General features: G+C 43.6%; 1 pseudogene; it reads right to left on the bottom strand.

The window, feature by feature from the left end:
• Positions 1 to 6,804: 6,804 nt before the first annotated feature.
• Positions 6,805 to 6,953, bottom strand: LOC137459837 (U1 spliceosomal RNA; annotated as a pseudogene).
• Between the last annotated feature and the right edge of the window lie 2,976 nt (positions 6,954 to 9,929).

The following is a 9,929-nucleotide window of genomic DNA, read 5'->3' on the forward strand; positions in this document are numbered from 1 at the left end:
CATGTTCAAGAGCCTCAATGTCCTTCTTAAATTGAAGGACCCAGATCTGGACACAATACTCAGGGTGTGAGCTAACCAGTGCTGAATACAGAGGTATAATGACTTCCCTGCTCCTGCTGGCCGCACTATTTCTGATGCAGGCCAGGATGCCATTGGGCACAGTGCTGGCTCATGTTCAGCCAGCTGTCAGTCAGTACCCCCAGGTCCCTTTCTGTTTGGCTGCTCTCCAGCCACTCCAACCCCAACCTGTAGCACTGCACAGAATGTTGAAGACGAAGGACCTCGAAAGATCATCTAGTCCAAACTGCCTGCCAGAATAAGATCACATGTACCAGATCACACAGGAAAGAGATCAGATGCAGATCACCTATTCCAGATCACACATATGCATAAGAAAGAGAATAATTTTTGGAACAATAAACCAAAAATCATTAATATACACTAGCTACAATAAATCATAACAATCTCAGGGAAATATGAATTACACATAAATAGTTGTTACTGAGTAGAGGGGAGTAGGTATGCATAGCAGAAGGCACTATGTGCTGCACCAATAGTTAAAATGTGCTGGAGAAAAAAAAATTAGAGTAGAAATAAATTTTTAAAAAATTACTAGTATAACACTTATAGAAAATAAAAAGACAAAAGAAAAAGAAAAAAAAAGCAGAGGTGGCAAAATAAGGTGAAACTTGTTATGTTGGTACTAATCTTTATTAGACTGTGCCTTTGAGCAGAAAAGTTAATGAGCTGGGTAAACAGCTCAGTATTTCAGCTCTCTGAGACAACTGCAAACTCCCTAAGCAGATGGGTCATCAATATAAAGATTAAAGTCTTGGACAATCAAACTGCTTTCAAAAGAACACCTCAAAGTTGTCATGAGATAAAAAAATTCTGCAGTAATTGATCTAATCAGCTTCAGGGTACAATAACTATTAAGTAGTAAAACAGAATAAGAAGTAATGCAAAACTGCAAGCAAGATACTCAGATTTGTTTGTTCATTAGCTTGTTCTAAGCAATGTGTCAAGACTCATACTGCTAGCTGTCACTGTTTCAGGATTTCAGAGTCACAGGACAGTGTCTGCTTCACAGGCTGTAGGAGGAAGTATTCACACAGGACAAGCCATTACATATTTTAAATAATCCCTACATTCCACCTCTTGCTGTGTCGCATTACTTTCAATTTAATATAGGTCATGTTTAAAATTTAGATGCTCTAGATGTCTCTGACAAAGGACTTCATTATGTTCATGTTGAATCAAGTATTAATTAATTTACTTAATCTGATTGCTTAATTTTGAATAGTTGAGTCATTAATAAAGATTGACTCCCTCTTCCTGGACATTTATATGATTTTAACATTTGGTCTCTGCCTATCTTGTTTAATAAATGTCTGTCCTTCAGAGAAACACTGTCACTGTAACAATTCTGTCAAAATTATATCCAATGTATTTCATTAGTACTTCTCTTAACTAGACACTTAGAAATAAATTAGCATTGTCCGGTAGCTGAATATGCAATTAACTAATTTCTTCAAGGTCAATTTATGGAATGAATTGACCACCAATACTGGTAGAGACCACTTTGTCAGTATTTGGACTCTGCATTTCAGAGGAAGACAATGAGTTGGATAGTGGTAAATGAGTAAAAGGTAAGATACTTTAGTAAACTGAAATGGAAATACACTGCAAAAACACAGGGTTTAAAAAATCTCTTCAAGCATGGAATTCAATCATTTGCCACAATGTATGATCTATCACAAAAGTATTGTCTCTATTTTTTACTTCCTTAAAAAATAATAATAAATTAAAAATAGAATAGAATAGAATTAACCAGGTTGGAAGAGACCTTCAAGATCATTGAATCCAACCTGTCATCCAACACTATCTAATCAACTAAACCATTGCACCAAGCACCCCATCTCAAGGCTCTTCTTAAACACCTCTAGTGATGGTGACTCCACCACCTCCCTGGGCAGCACATTCCAATGGCAAATCACTCTTTTTATGAAGAACTTCTTCCTAACATCCAGCCTAAACCTCCTCTGACACAGCTTGAGACTGTGTCCTCTTGTTCTGGTGCTGGTTGCTAGGGAGAAGAGACCAGCCTCCACCTGGCTACAACCTCCCTTCAGGTAGTTGTAGGCAGCAAGATGATGTCCCCTGAGCCTCCTCTTCTCCAGGCCAAGCAACCCCAGTTCCCTCAGCCTCTCTTCATAGGGCTTGTGCTCCAAACCCCTCACCAGTTTTGTTGCCCTTCTCCGGCACCTCAACATCTTTCCTAAACTGAGGGGCCCAGAACTGTGCACAGTACTCAAGGTGTGCCCTAACCAGTGATGGGTTAATGGAAGAATGACCTCCCTGCTCCTGCTGGCCACACTGTTCCTGATACAGGTCAGGATGCCACTGGTTTTACATCTGTTTTCCAATTATGGACAAGTTAATCTTTTCTTAGTCTTCTTCTGTATACAGTCATCTAATTCCACTGTCACCATAACTGTAGCACCCTTCTTTGCCTAAACCTCCAACCAGAGTTCAGCACAGTGGTCAAGATTTTCCCAGATTATGTAAAAGTTATTAAGAAGAACATTTCTTTACTGCTTTTTGGCTTCTGGATTTGTAACATATGTTATTATTTGATCCCAATTCTATTACTTCTCATCTGAAGGTTTCATTCTTTCTGCATGTGACCGTTTGAGGTTCCTATTCTCAAAATCACATAGTACTTCCCATGTTTCAACACATAATGGCTTTCCCATAAACTTGAATAGCTGCCCAACACTCAGTTGTGAGTTATTGATTTTGATGAAAGGAGGACTAATATAAATCAATAGAAAGCTGGCACCAAGAATAAGAAATTTAGATTAAAAACACAAACTTAGAATGAAATTAAATAGTAGTGCAAAAGAAAATAGAGTTCTTAATTTCCTGCAATTTCTTGAAAGTTTTTCTGCTGCAAGCTTTGTATAGATTTGAGTCATTCCAGGTTTCAAGCCATTCTTGATAAAGAAAAAAATAGGTAACTTCTGAGCGTATTTATTTGGGGTTTGGAGCACAATCCCCAGGAGAAACTGAGGGAGCTGGGGTTGCTTAGACTGGAGAAGAGGAGGCTTAGGGGAGACCTAATTGCTGTCTACAACTACCTGAAGGGAGGTTGTAGACAGGTGGAGGTTTAGAATAAACCTTTATTTAGAATAAACCAAACCAGGTTGGAAGAGACCTTCAAGATCATCATGTCCAACCCATCAACCAATCCAACCCACCCAAACAGCTAACCCATGGCACGAAGTACCCCATCAAGTCTCCTCCTGAACACCTCCAATGACGACGACTCTACCACCTCCCTGGGCAGCCCATTCCAATGGGCAATCATTCTATCTGTATAGAACTTCTTCCTAATATCCAACCTGAACTTACCCTGGCTCAGCCTGAGACTGTGTCATCTTGTTCTGGTACTGGCTGCCTGGGAGAACAGACCATCATCAGCCTGTCTACAACCTCCCTTCAGGTAGCTGTAGAGCGTGATAAGGTCACCCCTGAGTCTCCTCTTCTCCAGGCTGAGCAACCCCAGTTCCCTTCAGTCTTTCCTCACAGGGCTTGTGTTCCAGACCCTTCACCAACTTCGTTGCCTTTCTCTGGACATGGTCTAGCAAGTCAACATCCTTCCTAAACTGAGGGGCCCAGAACTGGACACAGGACTCGAGGTGTGGCCTAACCAGTGCAGTGTACAGGGCCAGAATGACCTCCCTGCTCCTGCTGGCCACACTGTTCCTGATGCAGGCCAGGATGCCATTGGCCCTCTTGGCTGCCTGGGCCCACTGCAGGCTCATGTTCAGCCTACCATCAACCAGCACCCCCAGGTCCCTCTCTGCCTGGCTGCTCTCCAGCCACTCTGATCCCAGCCTGTAGCACTGCATGGGGTTGTTGTGGCCAATGTGCAGAACCTGGCACTTGGATGTGTTAAATCTCATGTTGTTGGATTCTGCCCATCTGCCCAGCCTGTCGAGGTCTCTCTGCAAGGCCTCTCAACCCTCCAGCAGATAAACTCCTGCCCCCAGCTTGGTATCATCAGCAAATTTACTGATGATGGACCCAATGCCCTCATCCAGATCATCAATAAAGATGTTAAAGAGGATGGGTGTGAGAGTCTAATAAGTTTGTCTCTCTCTATGTGAGTCAACAAAGATAAAGTGATAGCAGAGCCACTGGAAAGAAGGTGGAAAGAATCCTGTCCACAAATCCTGGATGCAAATCAGCTTGTGATTGCATCGTGATAACACGGGACTACAACAATGGACCCAAAGACCCAGCCATCACGCTTTCTGGGCAGGGTGGTTTCCGCCCATCAAGTACCTTGGGCAGGGTGATACAATGGTTTCCACCACCTGTGTAAAGGAATGTGGGAGGACTTGTCTGGATGGAGATGGGGTAGACAGAGATTCCCCCCTCGCCTCCATCCAAAAATCTTGCCCACATACACAGCAATACACAGAAAGATTTCCGGGGGAACAGATACCTGGATTATTTCCTTGCCTCTGGAATACCTGACATACCAACACCTGCCTGAGGACTAAAAACCTGTATAAAAGACTTGAGCAACTGCTGGTTTGTAGAGAGAAACACAGGAGAGAAACAGAGGAGAGAAACAGAGGAGAAAAACGGGGAGAAAAACGGAGATGAAGGAAAACACAGGAGACGGGCCAGGCCGCTGAGAAGAGAAAGCCGGGACGATGCTGCTCCGGAGAAAAGAAGCAGCCCGGAGGACCACAGCTCCAGCCGAATACTCAGCACCGTTCCTGTATCAACCCAACATCTCCCCATAGGACCACAGCTGTTCTCCAGCAAAAGCCTCACCACGGTTTCTCTACAAACCCAACATCTCCTGCAGCACCTTTCCTCCACAGACTTTATCTTGGGGGGGATGAGGGGTGTGGTAATATAATTCCTTTCCTCTTCTATCTCTCGTCCCTCTCTCTCTCTCTTTTCTCCCTTTCCCTTCTTATGTCCACTTTCTCTATTTTCTCCCTCTCCCTTTCTTATTTATCTAATAAATAGTCTAGCTGTTGATACTTTGGCCTCGTTTGTGCCTTTAATTTCACAACGCGGGAATATTTAAAAGAACTGTGTCTCCGGACCGAGGCAGTTAATGTCTCCGGACCGTGACAATGGGGCCCAGCACTGATCCTTGGGGCACACCACTAGTGACTGGCTGCCAGCTGGATGTGGCACCATTCACTACCAATCTCTGGGCTCGGCCAGCCAGCCAGTTCCTAACCCATCGCAGTGTGCTCCCATCCAAGCCATGGGCTGACAGCTTGGCCAGGAGTTTGCTATGGGGGACAGTGTCAAAGGCCTTGCTGAGGTCCAGGTAGACTACATCCACAGGCCTCCCCACGTCCACCAGGCGGGTCACCTGATCATAGGAGGAGATCAGGTTGGTCAGGCAGGACCTGCCCTTCCTAAATCCATGCTGGCTGGGCCTGATCCCTTGGCCATCCTCTAAGTGCTGTGGGATTGCACTCAGGACGACCTGTTCTATGATCTTGCCTGGCACTGAGGTCAGGCTGACAGGTCTATAATTCCCTGGCTCATCCAACTGGCCCTTCTTGTGGATGGGCACCACGTTGGCCAGCTTCCAGTCCTCTGGGACCTCACCAGTGAGCCAGGACTGCTGAAATATGATGGAGAGTGGCTTGACCAGCTCATGTGCCAGCTCTCTCAGCACCCTAGGATGGATCCCATCTGGTCCTATGGACATGTGGGGATCCAAACTGCTAAGGAGAGTTCCAACCACCTCCTCATGGATCATAAGGAAACTATCCAGCTCCCTAGCTCCTTCTTCCAGCTCTGCAGGCCAGCTGTCAGGAAGACGTTCTGCCCTTCTAGTAAAAATTGAGGCAAAGAAGGTGTTAAGTATCTCTGTCTTTTCCTCGTCCCTTGATACAACATTTCCCTCCATGTCAACCAAGGAGTGGAGGTTGTCCTTGCCCTTTGTCTTGCTATCAATGTATTTATAGAAGGACTTTTTGTTGTCCTTCACAGTAGAGGCCAGTTTAAGCTCCAAGTGTGCTTTTGCCTCCCTAATTTTCTTCCTACATGATTCGGCAACATCCTTAAACATTCCGTGGGTTGCCTCCCCTCTCTTCCAAAGGTGATACACCCTCTTTTTTTCCCTCTGTTCCATTAAAAGTTCATTACCCATCCAGGCTGGCCGTCTGGCTCATCTTCCAGCACAGTGGCACAGCCTGTCCCTGAGCCTTCAACAATTCTTCCTTGAAGTAGGTCCAGCTCTCCTGGACCCCTTTGTTTTTAAGGGCTTTATCCCGAGGAACCCTCTGAGTTAGTTCCTTGAGTAACCCGAAGTCTGCCCTCCGGATGTCCAGAGTGGAGGTCTTCTTGCTGCCCCTCTTGGCTTGACCAAAAACCGAGAATTCAATTATCTCGTGGTCACTGGACCCCAAACACCCTCCAACCACCACATCACCCACCAGCCCTTCCCTGTTGGTGAAGAGGAGGATAAGCATAGCCTTGCCCCTGGTAGGCTCTCGCAGCACCTGGGATAAGAAGCTGTCCTCCATGCATTCTAAGAACCTCCTAGACTGTCTCCTCTCTGCTGTGTTGAGATCCCAGCAGATGTCAGGCAGGTTGAAGTCACCCATGAGAAGAAGTTCCAGAGATCTTGAGACAGCCCTAAGCTGCCTATAGAGTGCTTCATCAACATCTTCCTCGTGGTTGGGTGGTCTATAACAGACTCCAACCAGGATGTCTGCCCTGCTGGTCTTCCTTCTAATTCTTACCCACAAGTACTCAACCTGATCGTCCCTAAAAAATTATGCAGTTGAGTTTCCCGCATTTGGAGAAATCGCAGGGGTCAGCACACCCGAAGTGCAAAGGATGAGCCTCGCCCTGGGAAAACCACCTGCCTGATCATGGTGTCTCCCCTGCCAGGTAAGTAAGGTTGGTCTCTTCTCCCAGGCAACCAGTGCCAGAACGAAAGGACACAGTCTCAAGCTGCAGCAGGGCAGGTTTAGGGTGGAGGTTAGGAAGAAATTCTGTACAGAGAGAGTGATTTACCATTGGAATGGGCTGCCCGGGGAGGTGGTGGAGTCACCATCATTAGAGGTGTCTAGGAAGAGACTTGATAGGGTGCTTGGTGCCATGATTTAGTTGATTAGGTGGTGTTGGATGATAGGTTGGATGCGATGATCTCGAAGGTCTCTGCCAACCTGGTCTGGTCTATTCTATTCTATTCTATTCTATTCTATTCTATTCTATTCTATTCTATTCTATTCTATTCTATTCTATTCTATTCTATTCGAAGGCCTATGCTAATCTCTTCTTCAGTAACACTTTCCAAAGTTTCTTGCCAGTGATTTAGATAGTAATTATGCATCCACACACTTACAAAAAAATGTTGTCTTAGGTGTTTAAACACATCATTAAACTCTCCCAGAGTGGAAAAAAGTGTTTATAAAAATTCACTCCAGCTGCAATATTTCCTCAAACTATTTCACTGTTTTCATTTAGGGAGCGTTTTTTTTTCCCTTCAACCAGAGTGAGTTACAACTGTGTGGTTAAACTCTACATTGTAAAGCATCAATCCAGACTTAATGTTTATCCTGAACTGCAGTCTTCATAATATCACAGAATCTACCTACTGACATCTGTAGAAGTTGAAAAATTGCCCTTAAACTTGCTGGATATCATTAGTTTATGAATGATTTTCAAAGAGGTTAATGCAAGTCCAACACTGAGGAATTTCCAGATAACTGAGGTTTATTTAATTCTGATACCATTTTAGATTTATTTATTTTTCAAAGTTAACCACAGTATTAATTAAAACACAGTTTGCTACAGAGTCTTTGTATTTTAATTGTTATTGATGTTTATACATTAGGGTGCCCTTCCAGAAAAGCCATAGTAGCCCCTTTGACAGAAATTGGCAACCTTTGCCAACTTTAGTTCTTCCTCAAATGTCAGGATACTTATAAAATTCTGAATTAACAATATCTGTTTGTCATTTTATAGTGTTCATTTGTCATCTGTTTATATATATATATATATAAACTATATACATATATAAAATTAGAGGAAAATTAATTAATTCAACATTATGTTATAATTACTTTTTTAATCACTATTGTTTACCAGATCTATTAGAAAGACTTGTCATTTTGGAGAAGAAATCTTAGTTTTGGACACTAAATCTATGTTTAGCTTTTTCTGTTGGGAGTGTTTCATGTCCCGAACATGCACCACCTAAGAAAATATGCCATTAATTCATGCGAGGATAGGGAAGAAGGTATGTTGAATTGCTATACACCTCTTGAAGAACAGGTAAAGGCATATTACTGCTTCGTTCAGAGGTGCCCATGTTATGTGGTTGGCTTAATGATGCCGAATTTTGCCCCAAAAGGCAAGAATAACTGCCTAAGAGACTCAGTTTAAGTCAGATAGACAGGAGGTATTTTATTAGCAACGCGTTGGAGAAATCACTAAATGGATTTCTGCCTTTCCCGTAACAAAAGCATGTCTTTTATACAGTTTTGGATGTAGTATTGCATCAGATCACATACATAATCATATCTTTGCATACATATTCATAAGAGGCGTGGTGTAGGTGGAGCGTGGGCAGGGACATCTCTTTTGAGGATCTTCTTGGTGGTCAATTCCCGGTGTGCCTGGCTTAGTTTTACTGACTGGACAAGGCTGTTAGGGTCAGTTTGACCTTTCTGGTTCTGAATCATGCTTTCTCCGTCAGTCCTTATCACTTATCTCCTTTTTCTGTCACAGTGTCCCAGGCCTTAGCGATTTATTGCTCTATGTGGTTTGTGCTTCCTTCAATTGCTTCACATTCTCGAAAGCTATCTGTTTTGGGGCTTCATAGCAGCTTTAAATGTGAAGTACAAAATGTTATAAAGATGTTTTACACTTGCCTGGCTTTTGATGGAATCCTAGAATGCATTAAGTTGGGAGGGATCTCCAGAGGTCAGCTAGTCTGAACCCCCTGCAGTAAGAGAGGACATGCCCAACTAGATCAGGCTGCTCAGAGCCCCATCAGCCTGACCTCAAATGTTTCCAGGAATAGGGCCTCCATCACCTTCTGGGGCAACCTGTTCCAGTGTCTCACCACCCTCATAGAAAATAACTTCAACGTGGTCAATGTAAATCTATCCTGCTCCAGTTTAAAACTGTTGCCTATTGTCCTAATGCTAAATGTCCTCGTGAACAGTACCTCCTCAGCTTTCTTGTAGGCCTCCTTCAGTCACTGAAAGGCTGTTACAAGTTCTCCCTGGAGCCTCCTCTTCCCCAGGCTGACAAACCTCCAGCTCTCTCAGCCTGTCAACTTGTCTTCAAAGGAAAGGGGCTCCAGAACTCTGATCATTTTTGTGACTCAGGATGCAAATAGCCTTCTGGGCTGAGTGCTTTTCTACAGGGCCGTCTTACCATCTGCAGCTTGTATTGATAATGAGGATAGTTCCAACCCAGGTGCAAGTCTTGGCCTTGTTGCTGCTCACGAGTTTCACCTGGACTTGCTTCTGCAGCTTGTCCAGTTCCCTCTGGATGACATTTAATTAGTTTCATTTCAAGCTATGTGATCCCTGCTGCTGAGCACATTATTGTGCAAAGGAAGTGACTGTGATCTGCTTATATCATCACTGTATCTTTTTTCATTCTCAGAAATGAACGTTGTCTCTTGTGGCCGGTTGACGTATCGCCATTGCAAATTTTTTTCATGTTTCAGGGAAGAGTTCTGTTAACATTAGGCTATAAACCATAAATAATAAATAGTTACAAAACTCTGTAATTATGCATCTTTTTATGTTTCTAAATGGCACAGTAATTACAGGTTTAGGAGTACAGGGAGATGGTTCAAGAAACATTGAGGACAATACCCAGAATATTTATCCAGATTTATTGCATTCATTCTC

Source organism: Melanerpes formicivorus, unplaced genomic scaffold, assembly GCF_026170545.1.
Source record: "Melanerpes formicivorus ecotype bairdi unplaced genomic scaffold, bMelFor1.0.p_v2 SCAF_423, whole genome shotgun sequence".
NCBI lineage: Eukaryota > Metazoa > Chordata > Aves > Piciformes > Picidae > Melanerpes > Melanerpes formicivorus.